The following is a 25,244-nucleotide window of genomic DNA, read 5'->3' as shown; positions in this document are numbered from 1 at the left end:
CTCAAATCCCTAAATAAGAGAAAAGGAAGCAGCAGCGAGTGACATAAAAGACTCAACATAGGATTTGTATGAGCGCCTTGAGGTGATGTAATGAGAGAAACGGATGGGCATACACGGAAGTCGAGTAAGATTTAAGGATACTCTCAAGCACTGGAATAGAATTATCGAAAGATATCTGCTCGTAAACCTTCCATACTACAAATAATGTGTATGGGCAAGAGGTGGGCCATCCAAGGAAAAAAAAAAAAAAAGAGATATTTTAGATGCAAAATGTAAATAAACTTACCCGTGTAGTGCAGATATCCACAACTTGGTCCTTCATCCAGACAGTTCACTTTTCGAAAAGAAGTCATATTTCGACAGTCCACATTCGACTGGGTAGAGTCACACTTGTAGCACTGCAAACCACAAACATCGTGAATTCCATGCGAAACCACCAAAATAACCGAAATTAACAATTGATTCTGCTTCATAATTAATTGACACGCTAAGAACTACTATTGAGTAACGTCCAACAGTTGGAAGAGTTGAAGTAGAAGTGTTAGCTTGGGGGGATACTTTGAAATCGCCAGGGTTCAACTGATATGAATCACCCAATATTTGCTTAACCTTATCGTGCGCGATATTTGTGTGGATTTTTAAGATTTCTATTCGATGAGGTTGTTTTCTATGAAGCTTTTTTAGAATTTGGTATGTGTAAGATTTCATGCAGCTGTTATTTAACTTTTGCATATTAAATCTTCGAAAAAACTATTTAGTAATGTTCAAAAATAAGATTAACTTACTAACAAGTTACAAAGTCAGGTGATTCGGCTTAAATTTTTATGTCATTTCTAAATAAAATTAAAAATAAACAGATTTCTCAATTGAACCCTCCACGACAAGCATCACTTCGCTCATTTAAAACTGTCCATGGTTTCAACCCCTTTCCTAAGAATCCAAACTGATAAGAAAGATTCTTCGAAAACGTTGTTATCTTACTCGCTCGATTAGGTTCGAAAGTACCTTCCGAGATTACCAGCCTTGACACTTGAGCCGAAAACACACACTACCAAAAAAACAGAGCAAAAAGTTAGCATTACCATAATCTCTTTTTGACAGATTAAGGTGCTCGCACATTTACGCACCCCGGCTGCGGTGAAACATCGCGCGGTTTAAGAGTGCTTAAACTTTTCAACAACTCAATTACCAAGTTTTATGCGAAGCCATTTTTTTAAAAGTGCCCTCCTCCCTGTTGTTGTTCTGTTGTTTGTTCGAGAGCAAAAGTCGATTATTATTTTTTCGATTTTTTTCTTCTTGTTTCTTCTCGCCCTCTCAAGAGAGTCAAGAGACGATGATTGTTACTCAACTTAATCATAGGTTTGCCACGTGCGCTGCGATGTGTTTGTTTCCAGCGTTTATTTGGCTGATGTTTGGCGTGAACTCTTTGCTTTGGCGCGCAATTTAAATTCCCCGCCAAAAAATGAAGGCGTTCAATTTCCGCTTCTACAGTTTAAATGTGTCGAATTACGCGCAGTTTGGTGCGATATATGGGTTAAACATTGTGGTTAGTTTTATGACATGAAACAATCCAAATGATGTTACCTTTCGATTACTTGTAGTTGTGTAGCGTTTGCATTAATAGTTAGGAAGGAAATAATTTAAAATTTATTCTCATTTCGTCAGTTGTGTGCCATCTTGTGACCAAAACCATTTATTACTTATTACTAATTTTCAGCTTGTAATGGTGATGATGAAATTTGAAAATTTGTTGTCAAATGGACTTTAACCCTCTACAACCTAACCCCGCCTTTAGACGGGCTTTGATCTAAAAAATCGCCAAAAATCAATTTTCCAACCGATTTTTGATCTTTAAAAAGCATTGGAAAGAAGATCTCTTAAAATTTTGGAAAATTTTAGGGTTGGAAGTTTAACTTGTTTAATGTGACTTTGCCAATGTTTTTAAAAATGTCATTGTTTTAGGGGTCAACTCTGGCTATGTTTTTTACTAACATTTCCTATATTTTCAGTAAAAAAAGTATGCAGTAATTTTTGTAGTGTCACAGATTATGCCTCTACGCATTTTTTGCAATTTAAATGATGATGGTGCCAGTCTGTAGCAAAAAATGTGAAAAACATGCAAAAAAAAATAAAAATACTGTAAAAACGTGGAAAATTAGATAGGCAAAATGTTATTAGATGAGGTGGTAGAATAGGCCAAATACTACCAAAAACATACATAAACTAAACAAGATAAATGCAAATTAAAATACTAAAAATAAAAGAAGAAAAATATAAAACAAGAGAAGTAAAGTTTTTCGTAGAACAAAAGTTGCTCAAAATGACCTCCTGAACAAGGGACAAAAAAAGTTTTCAAAAAAAATTTGGACATTAGAGCGTTAATGTAAAGTTGTAGGCCGGATTTAATGGCGTTCTCAAAATTAAAAACAAAATTTGTCCATCGAAAAATAAAAAAACAGTTTTAAAATAGCTGTTATTTTTCATTACTCAACCGCAAAAAAAAACAGGACATTTCATTTTATCTATAAAATTGTAGAGCAAACAATTTCAAAACAATTGTTGTTTCCACAAAAGGAGATTGCTTGTACCCATCACGATTATTACGATTCTAGCATATTGATACACCTTTTAAAATAAAATTTAAAAAAATCTATGAAATGAGAGATTGATCCTTCTGGTTTATTGCAGTCTTGAAAAATACTTTAAATTTTCCATAAAATGACATGTCCCAATTTTTATTTTATTCATATAAAAACGTTTTTTTTTCATAGTCAAGCTTTACATTATAACATAGAACGTCAAAAATCGCATAATCATTATCAAAGGTCAAATTAAACATTTTCGGATCTAAAACATATCAGGGAGAGTGGGGAGACTTGATCCCCGGGGACACTTGATCCCAAGCCTGTATCTCGTCAGCATGTGGGTAAAACAATTAGCTTTGTTCTAGAAAGTTGTGCGAAATTAACTAAAAACTCATTGTAGAAAACTGAGAAAAAAAATTAAAAAATGTTTAGATTGAGTTACACACATTTTTTCTAAAACGAGCTGCAAAAAACTTCCAAGAGATCTTTTTTTCTTTGTTTTGATATGTATAGAAAACACTCAAAAATTATTCACAAAAATATTTTTTATACATGAATTGTTTGATAAACTTATCAACTCCAAAACCCTTACGCATTTGATGTTAAATTTATCGTCATACTATTTTTACAATCAATTGTTTAAAAAAGTGCTTTTAGGGAGACTTGATCCCTGCATTTTTACAGTCACTGGAATCAGCTTCAAGATTAATTAATTGGGCTGGGTTTTCATACATAGTTTCCTTTAGTGTAGTTGTACATAATTTACTGCAGTTAGAACCTTTTTTCAAAAGTTTTGTAAACAAAAATTTCCAGCATTTTGTAAACCAACATTAATGTTGGTCTAAAAATAATATTTTCAGTTTTTAAATATTTTACATACTAAACTTGTTATATTTTGCACACAAACGTACAGGTTTTATGTGAAATTGCTGTTACTTATAGAAAATTAAAAGTTTGGATGAATAAGAAAAATTTTGCTTAAGATTTCTTCAAAATGTTGAAAGGGGGATCAAGTTACCCCTAACATTTTTAAAATGCCGGTTTAAAATATTTTTTTAAAACGCTTGGCATGATTCGAAGAGTTCATCTGATGAAATACCCTTATTAGCCAAACATAGATGAATGTTGCAAAAAGTTTATAGTTTTGTGAGAAATTGACAGAGTTATGTGTGATACCAAAAAAGGGGATCAAGTCTCCCCACTCTCCCCTACCCATTCCCAGATGTAATTGTACCATGATTTATTTAACTGTGCAGAGTGAAAACTTTAATTGATTTCCCGGGCAGACGGTAATAACAAAATTCATGTCATTTCAATAACAAATACTGTTAAAATAACAGAAAGAGTTATATAATCTTCTTGAAAAATCCATGTTTGCATAAGGTTTAATAACAGTTTATGTTATAATAACAAAATTTGTTATTGGTCTGATATTGATTAGAAGCCAAAACAACTTTGGAATAACATTTTTTGTTATGGAAGAATAACTCCAACTGTTATTGTTAAATAACAAAAAATAATAACAAAGATTTGTTGGAAGAATAACTATAAATGTTATTAGTCTGTTATTACAATAACAATCAAATAACAAAAATTTCATAACGATGAATAACAAATCCTGTTATAAATAACATAAAATGTTATTAGCCTAGTATTTTCAAATATCAAAAAATGTTATTCCCAAGTTATTTCCGTCTGCTCGGGTTCACAAAAGTAATAACAACCAATCCATTTACTAAGTTTGTCAACCGCATTAATTTACATCAACCATTACGCAATTTTGTTGTCGTTTCGTTTTTGTTTACTCAGCGTGCTTTATATTCCAATTTTTCACTGGTTCACACCGCTAATCAATTCAACCGGCCAGAATTATCAGGCGGAAAAAAGGTTGCGTGAAGCCAACAAAAAGCCTTCATCAAACAATCATTGTTCCAAATTACGCACATCATAACAATCCGCGCTGGGCCGAGATTATGACAAGTGTCTTGACGAGGCTTTTTGGCTATGTTTTATTTCATATTTGTTTTTCATTGCTCATTTTTTTGCCCTCGGCGGGTTAAATTTGATTGCCTTTTTTGAAGGTTGAACCCGATGTGGCACGTAAGCGGCTTACGTCAGTCGTGTAATGTCTAATTTGGGTGCCATATTTTTTTGTTCAATTATGAAGATGGCATGTAAAATGGATTGTCAGTGGCGAGATGTCTTATCGTCATAATGATGGCGCTTTTTATGGAAAATTTAATTTTATGTGAAAAGCTTCAAATAAAGATTTCATTTCAGTTTGGAAAAATAAAAAAATCCAAACTCTCACATAAACTTGAAAAGTTGCAAAGGGGCAATTTTTCACCCTTTTGAGCCAACGGCCTGCGCTAATTCATCATCTGCGATGGCATGCTTTGTGTCAGATCGTATAAAGCACACGAGAGCTTTTTTCAACAGCCACCTCGTTGGCCATTTGCCAGCCGGCAGCTTGTTACCTTCGCCCACGCAAGTAGATATTTCAACTTTTTTTTTTCAAGCACTCGGTTCTCACATCTGAAATGCAATTGTTCTTTTGGCGCGGGGTTTCTTTTTCTGCTGCTAGTTCAAGCAAGTAAGTGGTAATTTACATCGCCACCATGAATCTTTTTTTTTTCTAGAAGGAATGAATTCACATTGAGTTGAGAGGAAAAAAAAATGCTGAGAACCAAATTCTTTGCTGAGTGCATAAAAAAGGGCACTACAAATATCATAAACATGAAAAAACTGCCAAGTATGTACAAAGCAATGAAAAGTACATATGTGCATGAGTAATGCGAGACAGTGCAATTTTTTTTTTTTTTTGCTGGCTTCTGCAATTGTTGGCCATGATTTGAGGAAAATTATGACCGTCTGCTAGGTGGATGAAAAACAAGCTCAACTTGTTACTTTTTGTATTTGGTTCGAAATTGCTTATGGATCAATTGAATTGTATTAAATTACGTAACTTGAGATTAGCACGCACCACTGTCATTTTTGTTTTTTTTAAAGAAAAACGGAATATTGTTTATTTTTGAAAATTTATGTGAAAAACTTCTGAAACTCTAACGCAATTTTGTCGATTCTGAGAACATTTTTATTTTTCTGATCGTTTTTCTCTTAACATAAGTTGTGTAACAGCTCAAAACATGACACTTTTGGTCAACTGTACTCATTCAAAAATATGTTTTTTTTTTCATTTGTTATTGGGGAAGCTATATTTTTTGTATGAAAAATAGAATAAAAAATGAGTAATATTTTTTAAGTCTGTAACTTTTTTCCACCGAGTTTTACTCTATCTTTGTCTTTGTTATTGCCGAAGACATCTAACCGATCAGAAAATAGATACTTAATTCACCTTAAGGTAGTTGGTGCTTTTCTCAAATTTATATGGTTATTTTTTTCTAAAATAACAATGTCCGACCAACAATTGTAAATTACATTTAACTTTTTATTCTCATTACATTTAATAGGGTTGCCAGATCTTCCACCTTATAAAATCAAAGAGATGAGCTTTGTTTTTTTATTTCCGCGGAATTACAAAAATATGAACTTTTTATTTTTTGGTACACCAAATTCATTTTTCGAGTGTTTGTATAGCCTTTCCTCAGTGAAGAAGGCAAAAATGAATAGTGTTTTCAAGAGTGTAGCATTTTTCCAAGTTCTTCTTTTTTTTATTTTTTTTGCAGAAGACACAAAATCAAATAGAAGAATAATTTTTAGCATACCGTTTTTTTAATGTTTCAATAGTATATTTGTATGGACACCTGTCAATGTCATTTTAAAATGTGAGAGGAAAAAATAATGGTGCAAAATGGCCACCTTGAAAATTAAATCGCAAAGTTTCAACCGAGTAAAAAAAAACAAAAAAAAAAAATAAAAAAAAAACATTATTAGTTATGCAAATATCCAAATATAAATGAATTAATGAAAATATTTCTTATTTTTAAATGTTTCTATACAGCAATTCCCCACAAAAACAGCATGATTCGAAAAACCAAGTTTTAATTTTCAAAAAATCGTATCTCAGAGTATTGGAAACATAACTTCACCATTTTTTGATATGTTATATGAAATTTTCCGAGGAATCCTATACACATATTTTCAGACATAGGCCCTTTGATCCCGAGACCTTCAAAACAGCATTTTATGTTTTCATAAGACCTTTTTAAATGTAAAGCTAGATTTTTCAAACTTTTTACTATTTTTCTCAAATAGCCAAACTAATCACCTTTCTTTTGCGTCTAGGACAGCTAAAATCGGATGAAATGGCGCGGAGATATGATTTTTTGAAAAAAGCAGTTTATGCGAAAAATGACGAAAATTGCAATTTTTCGGACCACTCTAACACGTCGTAGGTCACCCTAATGGCCAAACAAAAAAAAATACGGGTCTAATTATTTCGGCCAAGGAACCCCCAGAAAAATTTTGAGCCCGATCGGAGAACTTTTTTTTTGAATCATGCTGTTTTCGTGGGGAATTGCTGTATATATGTCCGATCTGTGATAATTTGTATAAAAGATTAAAAAAGCCCTATTATATTGAAAATGAAAAAAAAATATTCATACATTATTTCTTAATTAATTTCAATGTATTTTTTATGTTTGCAGATTTTTTGAAGATATTTTAAGGGACGAAACAATATCTTAAAATGAAATTTTCATATCCTAACTATAAATTATTTTGTTATTTCATCATTGCAAATCGCTTTTTGTATTTTCACTCATTTCGAATGGGTGAAAAATGCATAGGTTCCGTTTTATTTTTTATGATAAAAATTCCAATAAAATTTTCATAATGTTCTTATTTAAACTGTTAATAAAAAAAAAGTATCATATTAAATTATCATTATTATTACCAACAATCGTAATTTTGGAATTTGTTCATATTTTTTTTTGTAAAAAATGTTCCCGAGCAGACGGAAATAACTTTGGAAGGTCAGTTTTTGATATTGTGAGAAGATCGAAATATGTTATTGGGATGATCGGATTAGTTGTTAAAATAACAAAAATCAATAACAAAGGTTTGTTCGAAGAATAACTTAAACTGTTATTATGTTGTTATTTCAATAACAAATCAATAACACAGAAGGAATCATGAAGGAATAACAAGATTTGTTATTTTGTGCGGAGAGGTGGAGCAGCATAATAACAAAAAATGTTATTGAACTGGTATGTCTCCATAACAAAAAAAGTTATTGTTTTGGTTTATTTGTAATTTGCAAATAAACCTGCAGTTGCCATAACTCCTCTGTACTAGTCAGGGCTGCAGAGTCGGGTACCTCCAAGCGACTTTGAATCCATACTTTGAAGACAACTCCGACTCTGAATGCAGGATATGACGTCAACGACGACTTCAGCTCTCCAAAAATACCCGAGCAGACGGAAATAACTTGGGAAGGTCAGTTTTTGATATTGTGAGAAGATCGAAATATGTTATTGGGATGATCGGATTAGTTGTTAAAATAACAAAAATCAATAACAAAGATTTGTTCGAAGAATAACTTAAACTGTTATAATGTTTTTTTTTTTTTTTTTTACAATATGAATATTCAATTCAATTCAGTTTATTTCTTAAGTTTATCGACTAACAGTAGTTTTGTAAGTGCAGTACAGAGTTTTGGGGGATCCTTTCAGCTGTGTATAAGGCATTTATCACAATGGATGCAAATAAAGTTGGTTGTAAAGGAAACAGAAAACAGGAAAACAACTCGCAAAAAACCTGTCACTTTTGCTAGGATAGAAGGGGGATAGGAGGAGGAAAAGGGTTTCTTAAAAACTAGATCACAGTATCACGGCACCAAACTCGATATCAGAGTATTCTCTGACATCGTGCAACTCGTCCAAAACCGCTGTAGCAGTTTGCTGGTCCAGGTTTCCAGCGATTCCGTGTTGGCCGCCTCCTCGAGCTCGTCCGTCGGGAAATTAAACGGCAAGTCCAGCATCATTTTCAGGATCTTGTTTTGGCGCGTCTGCAGCTTTTTGCGGCGGGTTGAAGCACAGCTGTGCCAGGCTGGAAATCCGTACGTGAGCGTCGGACGGAAGATGAGCTTGTAGAGCAGAAGTTTGTTGGCGTTGCTCAGCCTTGACCTTCGGCTCACCAGCGGGTAGAGCATCCTCGTCAGCTTGTCACATTTCTGCAACGCGGCGTCGATGTGCTTGTCGTACTTCAGCTTCGGGTCGAGCGCGAGACCAAGGTACTTGACCTCGTCCGACCAGGGAACTTCGTGGCCCAGTGCCAGCACACGTGACTGGGGGAGGAACCTTTCAGCGCGCCGCCGGGTGAAAAAGATCGCCTGCGTCTTCGCCGGGTTTATTTTGATTCGCCACTTCCGCTGATAGCTCTCGAGCGAGTCCTGGGCCGCCTGCAGCTTCTCGATGATCACTTCTGCACTCTTGTCAGCAGCGACGAATCCAGTGTCGTCGGCGAAGAGGTAGTATTCGACCCCGTTCACCATGACGAGATCCGAGGTGAAGATGTTGTACAGCGCCGGACTCAGGACAGCTCCTTGCGGGACGCCGAATGGAATTTCCTGACGGCACGAGAGCGCACCATCGACAGCAACTTGGAAGCTGCGCTGCTTCAGGAAGGAGTTGAGCAGCTTCAGAATGTACGCCGGGAACCCGGCCAGCTTCATCTTGTGCAGGATCGCATCCTGCCACACCGAATCGTACGCCTTCTCCACGTCCAAAAGAACCATGCCAGCTGACTCGCCCCGGGCGAGCGAGTTCTTGATGTTGCGCGTTAGTCTGGCGAGCTGGTGGTTTGTGGAGTGGCCTCGTTTGAAGCCGAACTGCTGCGGAGGAACGACATTTCGTTGCTCGACGAAGTTTCCGATCCGGGTAAGCACCACACGCTCGAGGATTTTGCTCATCACGGGAAGCAAGCTGATCGGACGGTAGTTGGTGGGATTCGTGATGTCCTTGCCCGGCTTTGGGATTGCCGTGACGATGGCGTGCTTCCAGCTGGACGGAAAGTACGATGTCCTCAGACACGCGTTCACGATCAGCGTCAGCATCACCAGTCCTTTGCGGGGGAGCCGCTTGAGCAGGGTGTTCCGAATTTTGTCCTTGCCAGGCGCCTTCTTCGGCTTCAGCGACTTGATGATCCGTGCTATCTCCTTGGGGCGGATGACTGGCACTGATTCGACCGGGAAGGTACTGTCGGCAATCTGCTGCACGCTCGCTTCGACAGCACTGGAAGTAGTCGGATCACCGGGAGAAGGGTTGCGATGCGCCCGTGCAAAATTGTCAGCCAGCAGGTTCGCCTTTTCTTCCGGGGATGCCTTCAGCGTGTCGCCTGCCTGGAGAGGCGGGCTGTACTTCACTTGGTTTCGGAGCGCTTTGCTGATCTTCCAGACATCCTTGGCGCCGTTCTCCAGGTTCCGGATGTTGTTCGAAAAATGCTGGTTTCTGGCGATCGAACACTCGAAGCGAATTCGGTTGTTCAGCGACTCGACTATTGTACCGAGAAGTGGATCGCGTGTGCGGTACCACTGGCGCCGGCGCGTGTTTCTCAGAGTGACAAGCTGGCGCGCGGACTCCGGAAACTTGGCATCTTCGTAAGTTCTCACCGGTACAGCGGGGACGGCGGCGGCTTCGGCTTCCAGTAGCGTGCTTGTAAAGAACTCAATGCATCGGTCGATACCTGCAGGGCTGTCCAGGTTGGTTGCGACGGGGGAGTTCAAGTCGATTTTCTCGTTCACGATGCGCTGGAAGGCTGGCCAGTTCGCCCTGTTGTAGCATCTGGTCGTTGTCGGGAAGCGTTGGAAGGGCACGGCTACGTCCACGCTGAAGAGAACAGGCAGATGGTCGGACGACAGGTCGTTCACTACGGTCAGCGATGACATATTCACCAAGTTGTTGGAGAGAACAATGTCAAGCGTTGACGGCCGGCGGCCGCCGGGGGGTTGGTAGGTGAACGACCTCGGAGCGTGGATGAAGAAGTCCGAAGAAACTGCACGAGACGCCAGGAAGTTTCCAGCTCTGTTCGCCTTCAGGCAGTTCCACTGTCGATGGCGCGCGTTGAAATCTCCAGCAACGAAAAACGGCACGGGGCGCCGCACCAGTGTGTTAATGTCCCGCCGGAATGTGCTCCAAGCAGCTCCACGGTGGATTCCAGGAAAGTAGGCCGCAATGAAGTGGACGGTTTGCGTGGGGAATCGGATTTCTAGGCCAACCGCTTCGATGGCGCTCGTGTTAAGGTCCAGCACCGAATAGTCGACGTTGAGGCTTTTTCGCAGGGCAATGAGAACACCGCCGCCTCGCTCGTCGTCAGTGCTCGTCCTGTCGGATCGGAAGCATCGGTAGTCGGGATGATGGAACGAATTTTTAGTCTTGAGCCAGGTTTCAGAGACTGTTGCAATGTCGATTTGGTGTCGTGACAAAAAATCGAAAAATTCGATTTTTTTCAGCAGAACGGATCTGCTGTTCCAATTAACGATTTTTAGTTGATGGCTCAAACTACCCATAAAGGTATTTGGCCATCAGTTCTGCGAGCGCGTCGAATTGCTGCTGCTTGGTGCGGCAGCCAACGAGCCGACTAAACATGTCCCTGGCAAGGGACAGGAATTCCGTAACGGTGAAGAGACCTTCGCCGTCGGAAATGTTAGCGCACGGTGGAGTGTTCATGGACGACACCTGCGCGTAGGTGGGTCGCCCGGTTGCAGCGAATGAGGACCGGTTAGTAGGTCCACCTTGGGCTCCGCTATTTCGGCCTGGGACAGGGCCGCTCGAAGGCGGCGCTGGGCGAGAAGGCTTTTTCTTCCTTTTCTCGAGCTCGTCGAGATAGGCTTTTCTAGCTGGGCACCCACGGAAATTAGCGGTGTGGCTTCCGCCACAGTTCGCACACTTCAGTTGTGACTTGCTGTTGTTGTTGTTGTTCAACTCCGCCCTCCTCGGAAGCATGCAGACATCCGTCAGATGTTTTCCGCCGCACTTCACACACTTGGGGCGCAGGTTGCAGTTCGATGACCCGTGGCCAAATTGCTGACACCGGTGGCATTGGGCAGCATCGTTGGGGTGCTTCGAAAAGAACCGCCACGAAACAACAACGTTAAAGATCGCCTTCGTTCTCCGCAAATCTTGTATTTTCACTGTCCCTCGCTTGAAGTACACGAGGTACAGCGTGTGCTCATCCGCCCCCGACTTTTTTGAGGACAGCACCTTGATGTCCAGAGGCAAGATCCCCATTGCCTCCAGCTCCTCCTTCAGATCCGGAATACTCACTGCCGGCAGACCCGAAAGCACAAACTTTGTCGGGGCATCCTCCGATGTGTCGTGTGTGAAGAATTGAACATCACTACTTTTCAGCAGCGTAGTCGTCTTCGTAAACAATTCCTTCACTTTTGTCTGGAACTGCACCGATGTTTTGGTGTACTTCAGCCAGTAGTCGTCACTCTGCGGAACACCGTTCGTGGCGAGGAGTTTCACCACTTCTCCGACCGACTTACCCATAATGTGGATCGGTGGAATCCTTACCCGGGGCTGTTTCTTTTCTGGTTCCACTTGTGCACCATCACCAGCATCATCGTCACCAAGCGCGTCGAAACAGTTCTGCGACAGGAACGGGGAGCTGCCGTTTGTTTTGCTTCTGGTCTGGTAGCCGCTGCTGCTGCTGCTGCTGCCGGGCGTAATCCGGTCCAGCGAACGAGTTCGCCGGCCACTCTCGAACATGTTCTGCCTCTGGATTCGGGAATTTTTTGCTGCATTCTCCACACGTTTTGAGGTTAGGTTACTGTTCTTTGCGGAACCACCTTTCAACCGCACGTTCGGCTTCATACCGTGCTTCCACCACTTGTCCTGGTTCGCCAGGGCTACCGGTTTACACGACGACGGCGGAACGCGAAATCTAACGTCGATTTCAACAAAAAATCGATAAAAATCGCGGAGCACTCGGAGGCTTGTAAACAGTCATCCAACTAGGGATGCCCAATGACTGTTATAATGTTGTTATTGCAATAACAAACCAATAACACAGAAGGAATCATGAAGGAATAACAAGATTTGTTATTTTGTGCGGAGAGGTGGAGCAGCATAATAACAAAAAATGTTATTGAACTGGTATGTCTCCATAACAAAAAAAGTTATTGTTTTGGTTTATTTGTAATTTGCAAATAAACCTGCAGTTGCCATAACTCCTCTGTACTAGTCAGGGCTGCAGAGTCGGGTACCTCCAAGCGACTTTGAATCCAAACTTTGAAGACAACTCCGACTCTGGATGCAGGATATGACGTCAACGACGACTTTAGCTCTCCAAAAATACCCGACTTCACAGATTCCGACTCCAAGTAAAAGTTGCTGAAAATTAGATGAATCCGATGCAGTCTCCGAGGTCACACTCCAGCTCGAACTTCAACGTCAGCTCCGACTTCCTGGCTCTGTGAAAATAATAACAGTTTTTGTTATTCACGCTTCAAAAATTCTTAATAAATAAATCAATTCCGTTAGGGAATATAACAAAATAAAAAATAAAAAGAACTCTCAAAAGTTAATTTATCGGATTAATTTTAGCTTGAAACCCCATTTCATGGTGAAATAATGACCCCGATGAAATTGGTCAAAATTATTTCATAGTTCTAGCCAATTTTAGTAAAATCCTTTAGGGGGTATATCAAATAATTAAAAAAATCAACTTTCAAAATTTCAACTTTTTAGAATAATTTTAGCTTAAGGACCCCATTTCATGGCCAAAATAATGACCCTGACGAAATTGGTCAAAATTATCCCATAGTTCTAACCATTTTAAACAAAGTCCTTTAGGGGGTATATCAAATAATTAAAAAAATCAACTTTCAAAATTTCAACTTTTTAGAATAATTTTAGCTTAAGGACCCAATTTCATGGCCAAAATAATGACCCCGACGAAATTGGTCAAAATTATCCCATAGTTTTAACCATTTTAAACTATGTCCTTTAGGGGGTATATGAAATAATTAAAAAAATCAACTTTCAAAATTTCAACTTTTTAGAATAATTTTAGCTTAAGGACCCCATTTCATGGCCAAAATAATGACCCCGACGAAATTGGTCAAAATTATCCCATAGTTTTAACCATTTTAAACTATGTCCTTTAGGGGGTATATGAAATAATTAAAAAAATCAACTTTCAAAATTTCAACTTTTTAGAATAATTTTAGCTTAAGGACCCCATTTCATGGCCAAAATAATGACCCCGACGAAATTGGTCAAAATTATCCCATAGTTCTAACCATTTTAAACAAAGTCCTTTAGGGGGTATATCAAATAATAAAAAAAAAACAAATTTCAAAATTTCAGCTTTTTAGAATAATTTTAGCTTAAGGACCCCATTTCATGACCAAAATAATGACCCTGACGAAATTGGTCAAAATTATCCCATAGTTCTAACCATTTTAAACTAAGTCCTTAGGGAGTATATCAAATAATTAAAAAAATCAAATTTCAAAATTTCAACTTTTTAGAATAATTTTAGCTTAAGGACCCCATTTCATGGCCAAAATAATGACCCTGACGAAATTGGTCAAAATTATCCCATAGTTCTAACCATTTTAAACTAAGTCCTTTAGGGGGTATATCAAATAATAAAAAAAATCAAATTTCAAAATTTCAACTTTTTAGAATAATTTTAGCTTAAGGACCCCATTTCATGACCAAAATAATGATCCCGACGAAATTGGTAAAAATTATCCCATAGTTCTAGCCAATTTTAACAAAGTCCCTTAGGGGGTATATCAAATAATTAAAAAAATCAACTTCCAAAATTTCAACTTTTTAGAATAATTTTAGCTTAAGGACCCCATTTCATGGCCAACATAATGACCCCGACGAAATTAGACAAAATTATCCCAAAGATCTAAACATATTTAACAAAAGAAAAAAGAATAACAGATTGTGTTATGGACACTTAGAAACTTTTCCATTTGTGCGATTTGTGGTAATTTTATTTCTTAGTCAGTATACCGAACGAATAACAAATTTTGTTACTAGGAGAGTTTCTGAAATGTATAACATTTCCTCTTATTGGCGTGTTATTAAACATTTTCAATATAATATCACTTCAATACCAAATTTTGTTATTTTATCAGAAACTGTTATTATTTTTTCTTCTTGAAGTTGAACTTCAGGTTAAAATAATAACACTTTTTGTTATTTTAACAGGATTTGTTATTGAAATATTATTAATTTTGTTATTACCGTCTGCCCGGGTTGTACGTCTTAGTTCAGCGGATCTTAACCTTTTCTTGGCCGAGTACCCCCTTTCGTTTTACTTTAGCGGCTGGTACCCCTTCCCTAAATTTTCCAATATTGCATAAATTTTTTCGTTTACATGAGTTTTTTTCATTCTAAATTTCGGATTTTTAAAGAGTTATTTAATGAATATATATAAGCTACTCAAAATGCTTTAAGCTTGGAAATATTTTTTCCCTTTTTTATTAAATATTCATTGCATAGATTTATTTTTTAAATTTTTAACAACTTTTCTCCCACATATTTTTTACTGAAATTAAATGGAAATTTATGATCAAGAGTGTTTGAGGGACGATTGCATGAATTATTAAAACATAGATTTTTTATAGATAAAATCAAATGGTTGAGAAAATTTCACTTTCCTTTTTGAAATTTTTTGATCAATTCTTTCGTTTCTGAAATACAGGCCACGAATAATATTTCAAAAGAGTATCATAAAATTGTTTGATTATATTGAAGAATAAGTCTTGTACGAAAAAAAATGATCTTCAAATTTAGAATAAAAAATTACTATATTGTTGTTTTGTAACACTGAAAATCGCATCCATAATTCCCTAGATTACATCATAAAATCAGATACGGTGTAACGGTGAACTTTATGCAAATTATTAAAAATCACTTAACGAATAATAGTTTAATTTTTGCCAATTTTATGAGTTTTTTTTTCGATACTTTCAAAAAATCGATTTTTTAGAATCATAGCATGGCCAATAACAATTCGCCCGTCATTCAATGCAGCTACTTAAAATGTTTGCACTTTTAATCTACGAATATAAATTTTACATAATAACAAAGGTTTGGTAAAATCTTTATTTTAAGAAAATAATAATTTGTTTTCTAGGCAAACATGATCATAACTTACAACTTTGCCTTAGATTGGTTATCTGAAAATGCCATTTCAAGGGACAGATTATCGAAAAATTTCATAGCCTATGGAATAAATCAATGATGCAAAATAGCTTATTTTAGCATAAGAAATCATTTTACAAAGTTTCATACAAATTAAAAATTCATTGAAAATCGATTCGCAAAAACGGAGAGAATTCAATACTTTGTTGAAATAATAAATATTGCGTTAATCTGTTTGCTTAATAATTTGTTTGCGGGGAAACCGGCATGAAATTGGCCAATAAGTTTTTTTTATTGTAGTAGTGCATTTTTGTTAAATGGAAAGATTATAGGATAGAAAATTCGTTTGAACTTTGTCATAATTTAGTTTAAACATTCTTTTGCATAACTCGCCCTCGTCATTCTCACGCATAAACCCAAAATATGACCCCGTAACTTGCATTTTAAGGGTTTGATACCATTTCGCTAACCCATGTTGGCCAAGTTTCTCGCATCTCAAAATGGCCCTCCTACAGTATTACAGCGATGGCTTCATCGTTCAGCCCATCTTTTGCGCAATAAAATTAAGTCAGTTTTGGCTCTGGTTTGATAAACGATGCTCTTCTTTTTTTGCTTTCCTTTGATGGCATTTTTCCGCCACTATTTGGTAAGTTTCGTGGAGCTGCTTTTTTTTGCGCAAGACTTTGCGCGCCGAGACTAGTTAAAAATGGGTACATTAACAAAACGAAAACAATAATGAACCAAAAATGCTTCCAGTCCACCTCCGCAGCAGAAAAAAAAAACTAGATGAAAACGAAACTATTGCGCAATATAGTGCGGTGCGTTTGTTTTGAAAGTGCAAGCTTTTGCTCCGCCATTAGTGGGGTAGTGGGCCTGAGATGGCGATGGTCAGGTGGGTGGAAAAGCTTGAGATGCTGCTGCTGCTGTAAGTCGGTTGGAAATTACGTCGCGCGTAAATTAAGTATCGCATTTCGTGGAGGAAACCAGCATCACACTATTGATAGCCCCAGTCATTACAACGCGGCGGCGTGGACATAATCGGCCACGGAAGAGTGCCATCTTGGGGGAGAAAAAAATGAGAAAAAAAAACTTTAAAGATAATGGTGAGATGTTTCCGTAATCGATTCGAACGAGTGACCTAATAAGTTCGGGTTTAGAAGTGGAGGAAATCGACAATTAAGGCGTTGCCTAACGAACAATTGAATTATTGAATCGAATTATTATTGTTGCAAGGGTTATTTAAAATATAATCCAAACCGATTATTATGGTGATTTTAAATCATTTTTATCGTTTCAAGATTATTTTATTGACGATAATTTTTGATAATCCAATTTTAATGAACTAATTCAAACAAACGTATTTTTGATAAAATTGAAAGAAATTCAGTTTGGCATTTTTAACAATTGGTAAAACATTTATATTGTTTCTTTTAATACTTATAAAAACATACTTAAATTTTTCACCAAAAACTGCATTTTTCAATTATAGATTTTTCAATTTTCGATCGAAATGAAAATTAGTATCAGTAATTTTTTACGAGATAGATTTCATTTGTAATTTTTATTTGACTTAAGAGCGAGTCCACGAGCAAAGCATACCCATCTTACATCGACCACACCAATCTGCCTGAAATTTCAGGGGTTGTTTGTACATACAAAACTAGCATCTGGCCAAAATATGAGCACTCTAGGTCAACGGGAAGTGGGGCAAATCGGGACACAAAGTTTGAAGGCTCAAAAACGTCAAAAATCTTAAAAAGGCTATAACTTAGGCAAAATTCAATATAATTTCAAAATTCAAAATGCATCTGAAAAGGCTTAAAAAATGCAACAAAATGCAGGGTAGAGCGTCCCAATTGGTTAAATCTAAAGGGAGTTATTGGCATTTTAGTAAAAAAATAGCATAATTTTCAAACTCAAATAGAAAAGTGTTCCATCCAGATATCAACTCGGTTCGACCTGCAGCTTGTAGGGAACATCTGGGACTACCATCTGAGAGTGAGAACGCTTTGGGTAAGGCAGTTTCACATATTAAATAGACACTTTTACTTTTAGTGAAATTTTTGATTGTAAATTTTTGCTCGGGGGACCCCTTGGATCCAATTTTCTGGTGATAATTTTATCATATTCGTGTTCCTGAGACAATTTTACAATAGAAACATGCTTATAACTGAAAACATAATATTTTTTCAGTGTACCCGAGCAGACGGCAATAACTTGGGAATAACATTTTTTGATATTTGAAAATACTAGGCCAATAACATTTTATGTTATTTATAACAGAATTTGTTATTCGTCGTTATGATTTTTTTGTTATTGGATTGTTATTGTAATAACAGTTTAATAACATTTTTAGTTATTCTTCGAACAAATCTTTGTTATTATTTTTTGTTATTTTAACAACTAATCCGATCATCCTAATAACAGTTTTAGTTATTCTTCCATAACAAAAAATGTTATTCCCAAGTTTTTTTGGCTTTCAACCAATATCAGACCAATAACAAATTTTGTTATGATAACTTAAACTGTTATTAAACACTTATTCATAAATGGATTTTTCATGAAGATTCCATAACATTTTCTGTTATTTTAACAGTATTTGTTATTGAAATTGCATGAACTTCGTTATTACCGTCTGCCCGGGTAGTATAGTAACCTGGATAGTAAATTAGCTTATATTTGTAAGCCCATACATCTAATTGAAATGTGGTCAAAGACAAACTTATGGGAAATTGGACGAGCTTTCCGGTAAAAATATTTTCGAGACTGAAAAATCAAGTCGGTCATATAGAAATTGCCAAAAACCATCAAAAAACCTATTTTTTTCAACATTTTTATGTTTAAAACCGCTGTAACTTCACAAGAATTGGACTTAGGACAATGGTCAATATGGAGACTTTTATGTAAAATTGTCTGGAGAATCAATTCCCGTATTCGGTTTTTGAAAATTTTGAGGTTTAGAGCACTTTTCAATAAAACAGTTTCAGTAAATGATTTTTGTATTTTTTTAGGTGAGTTGCTCCATCCTGCATTTTTCGTGAGTCTTTTTGTAAACAAAAATTTTGAACGAAAAAAAATCGTGGGCTCACCTTCAAATTTGACTTTTAAACTTAAAAATCAAAAAATCTCATAAAAGTTAAGTGTTTTTTTCTTTCAGTGTATTTTTTTCGGAAAGCTCGTCAAATTTCCTACAAGTTTGTCTTTGACCACTTTTTGATACGATGCAACGGCTTCGAGATACAGCAATATTTAAATTACGAAATACAAAAATATTTAAAACACTTACGCCCTTCTCAAATGTCATTATCGAGTGTAACTGGCTCCATATACACAAAATATATATGCCTAGGATAACATGTCTACAAAGTTTCATTGAAATCGGAGAGGGTCGAGAAAAAAGTACCTAAAAAATTCCTGTTTTGGGCTAGAATTGCTCCTTTTTTTATGTTGTGTCTCAGGAATGAAAATACTAATCAGCAATGTTTCTAAGGTGATTATACAGGAAATTTTCAAAAGTTTTCGAAAACAATATTTTATCAAATTAGGCACATTTTAACATCATATTTTTTTAAATCGAAAAATTGTTTTCTTTCCTAAAAATCGAACTCAAAGTGGCTCAAAACTCAAAGATGGCACAATTAAAAAAGGGTAATTCTCCGCCAACTCACACAGCAGTTGCCCCGACCCCTCTTCGATTTGCGTGAAACTTTGTCCTAAGGGGTAACTTTTGTCCCTGATCACGAATCCGAGGTCCGTTTTTTGATATCTCGTGACGGAGGGGCGGTACGACCCCTTCCATTTTTGAACATGCGAAAAAAGAGGTGTTTTTCAATAATTTGCAGCCTGAAACGGTGATGAGATAGAAATTTGGTGTCAAAGGGACTTTTGTGTAAAATTAGACGCCCGATTTGATGGCGTACTCAGAATTCCGAATAAACGTATTTTTCATCGAAAAAAACACTAAAAAAGTTTTAAAAATTCTCCCATTTTCCGTTACTCGACTGTAAAATTTTTTGGAACATGTCATTTTATGGGAAATTTAATGTACTTTTCGAATCTACATTGTCCCAGAAGGGTCATTTTTTCATTTAGAACAAAATTTTCCATTTTAAAATTTCGTGTTTTTTCTAACTTTGCAGGGTTATTTTTTAGAGTGTAACAATGTTCTACAAAGTTGTAGAGCAGAAAATTACAAAAATTTTGATATATAGACATAAGGGGTTTGCTTATAAACATCACGAGTTATCGCGATTTTACGAAAAAAAGTTTTGAAAAAGTTGGTCGTCATCGATCATGGCCGTTCATGGTCACCCGCGACAGACACGGACGACGAAACAAAGAGAAACGCAAAAAGTAACTTTTTCAAAACTTTTTTTCGTAAAATCGCGATAACTCGTGATGTTTATAAGCAAACCCCTTATGTCTGTATATCAAAATTTTTGTAATTGTCTGCTCTACAACTTTGTAGAACATTGTTACACTCTAAAAAATAACCCTGCAAAGTTAGAAAAAACACGAAATTTTAAAATGAAAAATTTTGTTCTAAATGAAAAAATGACCCTTCTGGGTCAATGTTGATTCGAAAAGAACATTAAATTTCCCATAGAATGACATGTTCCAAAATTTTTTACAGTCGAGTAACGGAAAATGGGAGAATTTTTAAAACTTTTTTTGTGTTTTTTTCGATGAAAAATACGTTTATTCGGAATTCTGAGTACGCCATCAAATCGGGCGTCTAATTTTACGTAGAAGTCCGTTTGACACCAAATTTCTATCTCATCACCGTTTCAGGCTGCAAATTATTGAAAAACACCTCTTTTTTCGCATGTTCAAAAATGGATGGGGTCGTACCGCCCCTCCGTCACGAGATATTAAAAAACGGACCTCGGATTCGTGATCAGGGACAAAAGTTACCCCTTAGGACAAAGTTTCACGCAAATCGAAGAGGGGTCGGGGCAACTTTTCCCGATTTCGTGTGAGTTGGTAGAGAATTACCCAAAACAATTATTATAAATTTTTAAACTAAATATTATTTTTTTGAGATTTTTGGTAAACAACAAATGTCACCTATAAAAATATCTATAAAATTCATGGCATTTTTTTTTGTTTTTAAAGACAATAGAACCATTATCATTATGACCGGAAGAACGTTGTTCAGTATTTAATTATGAATTATATGAATAAATACTTATAAATTAGCAAACATCGGAAAAAAAATTAATTTTAATTTTAATTTTTTAATTTGAAAAAGACAACAGCAAAAAAACTAAAACTTATTCAGGCAACTCTATAAATACCTGAAGAAGTCTTCATCGGTCATGTTTATCAACCTTAAACAATCCACTTGGTACAATCCATCGTCAATGCTCAACCGAAGTGTTCTTAACACTCAAGATACGCTTCAAGCTCAAGAGCTTTTTTTTCTACTCAGAAGAGTCCCGCCAAAGAACCCTGCCTTAATGACTCTGAAGAGAAGGCAAAAACTAAAATCCCATGCAAACTGGAAGCCAAAACAAACAGCGTTCGAGTCGTGTGCCCCTTTCGGCGACTCCCAGAGAGTGAGCCCCAAACGTTTACCAATGGGTCATATTACACACTGAACGTATAAAAACGCGCTAAGGGAGCTCGATTTGCCACCACCGGAGAAGCTTGGCTTGGCAGCTTCACACCGAGCCGCTAATTGACCAACCATAAACGACGACAGCCGCGCGATGGTGATGATGGCTGGTTGGCCAGTCGATAATGACGGCACGATTCTGGTCAATTGGTTGAAACGGTAGGGTTATTGGGAGATTTAGGGGGTCATCCTTAGATGAGGTACTTAGAATATATTGAGTTGTTTTGCCTTCCTCACCTCACTGAGGCAAGGCTATAAAATCACTCGAAAAATGAACTTCTTAAATACGACTTTTAGATATACCTTCACGTATACCTATCGACTCAGAATCAAATTCTGAACAAATGTCTGTGGGGATGTGTGTAGACATGATTTTTTTTCCACACGATTATCTCAGAACTGGCTGAACCGATTTTGGCCGGATCCGGCTTATTCTGTTCGTTTTGGGGTCCCCTAAGACCCTATTAAATTTTATTCTGTTTAATGGAGTACTGCTAAAGTTATGCCAAGAAAAAGCTGCAAAACAGGGTGATTTTTGCATAACCTCAAAGGCCGGATCTTTTTGCTTACGCGCGAGAGTCGCGCAGCATGCGTAGGGATTTTGGTCCACGCGGGGGATTGGCAGCCACACCCCCTTGCATGCGTATCGCCCGGTTGCCACATTGCTTAAGCAGTGTCTGCGTCTCTTCTGGAAAAAATCTGTATTGATTATGTTGCTGCATCATTTTGTCTCGACAAAGATTTACACGAACTTTTTAATTATTTTTTTTTTATAACTCATGAGACTTTTCTCCTTTATTTTGGAGAGCTGGTAAAAAAAAATAATTGAAAATTGCTGTTCAAGTAAAATCAATAATTATAAAAAATAAATGAAAAAAAAATAAAAAAAAACTCTTAAATTAATTTGTAAATACAACCTAAAATACAACATGAATACGAGGAAGGCACCAACCACCTTAAGGTGGATTAAGTAACGTTTTTTTTATTGAATTTAAAATTAAAATGCTAAGAAGAGTAAAAATTGTCCCAAATCATAAGTTAAGTAATTTGTGGATGATCCCTCAAAAGTGCGCTCTCGAGCGCCATCTCTGGCTATCATCTTTAACCACAAACTGGTTAATCGCTACCACAACAACCAGGAAAGGGGTGAACATTACCTTACGCGCACGCGAATGAATTTGTGATATTTCACGGTTGTTCGTTATGTATATTAATTAATATTAATTAGAACATAATTTGAAATAACTTGAGAATTATGTAAAAAAGGAGCATGATTATTTTTTACTATTTGTTCAATTCTCCTTCTCTTTAAATCTTGATTTCTTTTTTTTTTTTAATAAATCTCAAATTAAACCCACCGTTTCAAGTAAAATTGCATATCGCATTACTTGCATTCTGACGCGTAGCGTCTGCCCTTCATGGCAACAATGAGTGATTCGGACCTTTAATTTCGCTGGTCGCGTGTGGGCCATTTATGCCAAGCTCAATAAACAAAGCCTCTCCAAATAAACAAAGTCACACTGTGGCTGTTGCTGCCTGGGTAATGAAGAGAAAGACGTCCATAAATAAATAAAGCCATAAAGGCTTGATTTGGAATATGATCGACGTCGAGTTTAATGGCTATTAGTGCGATATTTATCAGTCATGGTGCTCCCAATGGGGGATTGGAACTTGCCACGGAGTGACCAACTGGGGTGTCGGGGTGAAATTGGACACCTATGGTGTAGCCACTAGGGTGGAAGAAATGGCTTTAATAAGGCTGGATAAAAGATAAGGTTCAACAATATGTGTTCCTTCATACTGTTTCTTAACGATTCATATATTTTATTTATAATGTTAATTCATTAATCTTTGCAGTAAATAGTTACTTGTAAATTCCAGGTGAGCAATTCTCTACCAAAACCGGAAATGGATTTTATTTGTATTTTTTGATTTGGCTCAAACTTTGTGGGGGCCTTCCCTATGACCAAAGAAGCCATTTTGCATCATTAGTTTGTCCATATAAATTTCCATACAAATTTGGCAGCTGTTCATACAAAAATGGTACGTATATATTCGAAAATCTGTAACTTTTGAAGGAATTTTTTGATCAATTTGGTGTCTTCGGCAAAGTTGTAGGTATTGTTAAGGACTATTTAGAAAAAAATAGGTACACGGAAAAAAAAATTTCCCGATTTTTTTATTAACTTTTTTTTCACAAAAACTCAAATTCCCAAAATACGTATTTTTTGATTTTCGAGATTTTTTGATATGTTTTAGGGGACAAAAATCCGCAACTTTTGAGCTATAGAGAAACATGGTCAAAAAATCTGCCGCCGAGTTATGATTTTTTGAAAAACTAGTGATTTTTGGAAAAAATCGAAATTTCATACATAAAATTTTTTTGACCTCATTTTTTTATGCAAAATTGAATTTGCAATCGAAAAGTACTTTACAGATTTTTTGATAAAGGGCTCCGTTTTCAAGATAAAGCCACCGAAAGTTTGATTTTAGCGAAATATTTGCAGTTTTTCAATTTTTAAAAATAGTGACCATGAGTGACCATTTCTAAAAATATTTTTTTTGAAAAGTTCAGAAAATTTGCTATAAAATTGTCTAAGAGACATTGAAGATTGGACCTCTGGTTGCTGAGATACAGCGGCTTTAAGAAAAAGAAACACGAAAATTGAAGTTTTCTAAGTCTCACCCAAACAGCCCACCATTTTCTAATAACGATATCTCAGCAATTAATGGTCCGATTTTCAATGTTAATACATGAAACATTCGTAAAATTTTCCGATCTTTTCGAAAAAAATATTTTGAAAAAAAAATAAATCAATACTAGCATTTTTAATGGGCATAATATTCAAAGTTTGGCCCTTTTAAAATGTTAGTCTTGATTTAATTTTTTTCAAAATATTTTTTTCGAAACGATCGGAAAATTTCACGAATGTTTCATGCATTAACATTGAAAATCGGACCATTAATTGCTGAGATATCGTCATTAGAAAATGGTGGGCTGTTTGGGTGAGACTTAGAAAAATTCAATTTTCGTGTTTCTTTTTCTTTAAGCCGCTGTATCTCAGCAACCAGAGGTCCAATCTTCAATGTCTCTTAGACAATTTTATAGCAAATTTTCTGAACTTTTCAAAAAAAATATTTTTAGAAATGGTCATTCATGGTCACTATTTTTAAAAATTGAAAAACTGCAAATATTTCCTAAAATCAAACTTTCGGTGGCTATATCTTGAAAACGGAGCCCTTTATCAAAAAATCTGTTAAGTACTTTTCGATTGCAAATTCAATTTTGCATAAAAAAATGAGGTCAAAAAAATTTTATGTATGAAATTTCGATTTTTTCCAAAAATCACCAGTTTTTCAAAAAATCATAACTCGGCGGCAGATTTTTTGACCATGTTTCTCTATAGCTCAAAAGTTGCGGATTTTTGTCCCCTAAAACATATCAAAAAATCTCGAAAATCAAAAAATACGTATTTTGGGAATTTGAGTTTTTGTGAAAAAAAAGTTAATAAAAAAATTGAGAAATTTTTTTTTCCGTGTACCTATTTTTTTCTAAATAGTCCTTAACAATACCTACAACTTTGCCGAAGACACCAAATTGATCAAAAAATTCATTCAAAAGTTACAGATTTTCGAATATTTACGTACCATTTTTGTATGAACAGCTGCCAAATTTGTATGGAAATTTATATGGACAAACTAATGATGCAAAATGGCTTCTTTGGTCATAGGGAAGGCCCCCACAAAGTTTGAGCCAAATCAAAAAATACAAAAAATAAAAATGGTCGAAATCGGCCGGTTTTGTAGAGAATTGCTCAGGTTGTTAACGAGGCTCGATAAAGATAACGACCCAAGTAACATTTTTTCCAGGAGTTCTACAAGAGCTCTTCAAGATAGCTACAGCATAGCAGTTTGGACCGCGGTAGGATAAAACTCTCTTCAAAACTTCTTCAGGAGTTTGGAAGAGTA

General features: G+C 36.3%; 1 protein-coding gene across 1 annotated transcript in view; it reads right to left on the bottom strand.

The window, feature by feature from the left end:
- Positions 1 to 25,244, bottom strand: part of LOC128092736 (uncharacterized) — a 238,866-nt gene that overhangs the window by 199,380 nt on the left and 14,242 nt on the right. The window lies entirely within an intron of this gene.

This window comes from Culex pipiens, chromosome 2, assembly GCF_016801865.2.
Source record: "Culex pipiens pallens isolate TS chromosome 2, TS_CPP_V2, whole genome shotgun sequence".
NCBI classification, from domain to species: Eukaryota; Metazoa; Arthropoda; class Insecta; order Diptera; family Culicidae; genus Culex; species Culex pipiens.
The sequence above is the reverse complement of the archived record's forward strand: the minus strand, read 5'-3'. Positions and strand labels throughout refer to the sequence as shown.